This window comes from Neomonachus schauinslandi, chromosome X, assembly GCF_002201575.2.
Source record: "Neomonachus schauinslandi chromosome X, ASM220157v2, whole genome shotgun sequence".
In the NCBI taxonomy this organism is placed as follows: domain Eukaryota; kingdom Metazoa; phylum Chordata; class Mammalia; order Carnivora; family Phocidae; genus Neomonachus; species Neomonachus schauinslandi.
In genome coordinates, this window is record NC_058419.1 from 93,884,255 (window position 1) to 93,887,417 (window position 3,163).

Below are 3,163 nucleotides of genomic sequence, written 5' to 3' on the forward strand. Positions count from 1 at the left end.
TGACAAGCCCACAGCTAACCTCATACTCAGTGGTGAAACGTTGAAAGCTTCTTCTCTAACATTAGGAACAGGACAAGGATGCTTATTCTCTTCACTTCTATTCAACATAGTACTGGAAGTCCTAGCCAGAGCAATCAGGCAAGAAAAGTAAATAAAAACATCCAAATAGTAAAGGGAAAAGTAAAGTAGACTTTGTTTGTAGATGGTGTGATCTTGCATACAGAGAATTGTCAAGACTCCACCAAAACACTGCTGGAACTAATCAATGGATTCAGTAAAGTTGCAGGATACAAAAATCAACATCCAGGAAACAGTTGTGTTTCTATACACTAACAACAAAACATCTAAAAAAGAGCCTGGCATGCTGTGGAGGAATGGCTGCTGGTCTGCAGTAGGTTCAGGCCCCCAGCTCGTTGGTGGCTCCCGTGCTCTGCTTCTCCCCACTGAGCTGCTGCCTGGTGAAAAGGAAGCCATTGCCCTCCGGGTCACCAGGAACACAAAAGTTAATGTTGAAAATAAGGTGAAGATCAGTATGGCAGGCACAGAGCACGTGCCTCTGGCCATGACTGTGACCTTCAAGCCCGGGCTGAGGCCAAGAACAGCTCTCGGAAACACTGGTAACAAAGTCAGTGAACAACCACAGGCCAAACTGCCTCTGAAAAAAAGGAAGCAAAAGCTTTGGTTCCTGGAAAAGTTATTGCTAAAAAAAATACCTAAACCTCTGGAAAAGGCGCCCGGGCCTGTGCCTGAACCAGAGCCAGAACCTTGAGCCCGTTAAAGAAGAAAAACTTACGCCTGAGACTCCCTCTCCAAGCCCAGTGGAAACATCTGGATGTACACCTGGATGCAGAATAATATCTGTATCAGGCATTCTCTGATGTAATTCTTGCAGTGAATGATGTGGATGCAGAAGATGGAGCTGATCCACACCTTTGTAGTGAATTATGTGAAAGATACTTATGCTGGTCTGAGACAACTTGAGGAAGAGCAAGCAGTCAGACCAAAATACCTATTGGGTCATGAAGTCACCAGAAACATGAAAGCCATCCTTATGGACTGGCTAGCACAGGTTCAAATGAAATTCAGGTTACTGCAGGAGACCATGTACATGACAGTTTCCATTATTGATTGGTTCATGCAGAATAATTGTGTGCCCAAGAAGATGCTTCAGCTGGTTGTGGTCACTGCCATGTTTATTGCAAGCAAATATGAAGAAATGTACCCTCCAGAAATTGGTGACTTTGCCTTCGTGACTGACAACACTTACACTGAGCACCAAATCAGACAGATAGAAATGAAGATTCTAAGATTCTTAAAGTTTGGTCTGGGCCACCCTCTACCCTTGCATTTCCTTTGGAGAGCATCTAAGATTGGAGAGGTTGATGTTGAGCAACATACTTTGGCCAAAGACCTGATGGAACGAACTATGTTGGACTACAATATGGTGCACTTTCCTCCTTCTCAGATTGCAGCAGGAGCTTTTAGCCTAGCACTGAAAATTCTCGATAATGATGAATGAACACCAACTCTACAGCATTATCTGTCATACACTGAAGAATCCCTTCTAAATGTTAAGCAACGCCTGGCTAAGAATATAGTCATGGTGAATCGTGGGCTTACAAAGCCCATGACTATCAAGAACAAGCATGCCACATCTACGCATGCTAAGATCAGCACTCTGGCACAGCTAAATTCTGCACTAGTTCAAGATTTAGCCAAGGCTGTGGCAAAGGTGTAACTTGTAAACATGAGTTGGAGTGCTATAGTAACTGCAAATAAAATTGGCACCATGTGCCATCTGTACATATTATATGTTACCTTTACTTACTTTTAATGAAATTTGTGTTGTGTTCAAAAACAAAAACAAATCTAAAAAAGAAATAAAACAATCCCATTCACAATAGCATCAAAAATAATAAAATACTTAGGAAGAAATTTAACCAAGGTGGTGAAATATCTGTACACTGACAACTATAAGAATTGGATGAAAGAAGGGTGCCTGGGTGGCTCAGTTGGTTAAGCGACTGCCTTCGGCTCAGGTCATGATCCTGGAGTCCCAGGATCGAGTCCCGCATCGGGCTCCCTGCTCGGCAGAGAGTCTGCTTCTCCCTCTGACCCTCACCCCCTCTCATGTGCTCTCTCTCTCTCTCTCAAATAAATAAATAAAATCTTAAAAAAAAAAAAAGAGAGAATTAGTATTGTTAAAAATGTCCATATTACCCAAAGCCATCTATATATTCAATGCAATCCTTATCAAAATGCCAAAGACATTTTTCATAGAAATAGAATAAACAATTCTAAAATTTGTATGGAGCTGCAAAAGATCCGGAATAGCCAAAGCAATCCTAAGAAACAACAAAGCCAGAGGCAAACTATGCTACAAAGTTTTAGTAATCAATCAAAACAGTATGGTGCTGGCATAAAAACAGACACATGGACCAATGAAACAGAATTGAGAGCCTAGAGATAAATCCCCACATATGGGGTCAACTAATATTTACCAAGGGAGCCAAGAATACTCAATGGGGGGAAAGGATAGTCTCTTCAATAAGTGGTGCTAGAAAAACTGGATAACCACATAAGAAGAATGAAATTCTTCTATATTACACTACTCACAAAGATGAACTTGAAATGGATTAAAGACTTAAACATAAGACCTGAAACCAGAAAACTCCCACAGGAAAACCTAAGAAGAAAATTCCTTGACATTGGTCTTGGCAGTGGTTTCCTGGAAATGACACCAAAACCACAAACAACAAAAGCAAAAATTAATAAGTAGGACTACATCAAACCAAAAAGCTTCTACACAGTGAAGGAAACAACAAACAAAATGAGAAGGCAACCTACTGAACGGGGTAAAATGTTTGCAAATCATACATTGGATAAGGGGTTAATATCCAAAACATAGAACTCCTACAACTCAATAGCATAATCAAGCAATCCAATTAAAAATTGGGCAGAGGAATAGACAACTTTCCAACGAAGACATACAAATGGCCAACAGGTACATGAAAAGGTGCTCAACATCACTCATCATCAGGGAAATGCAAACCAAAATCACAACGAGATGTCATCTCACACCTGTTAGAATGGCTAGTATCAAAAAGATAAGAGATAACAAGTGTTGGCAAGAATGTGGAGAAAAGGGACCCCTTGGGCAGTG

At 40.9% G+C, this 3,163-nt stretch overlaps 1 pseudogene; it reads left to right on the forward strand.

Moving 5' to 3' along the window:
* Positions 1 to 265: 265 nt before the first annotated feature.
* Positions 266 to 1,738, forward strand: LOC110572912 (annotated as a pseudogene).
* Positions 1,739 to 3,163: the final 1,425 nt, after the last annotated feature.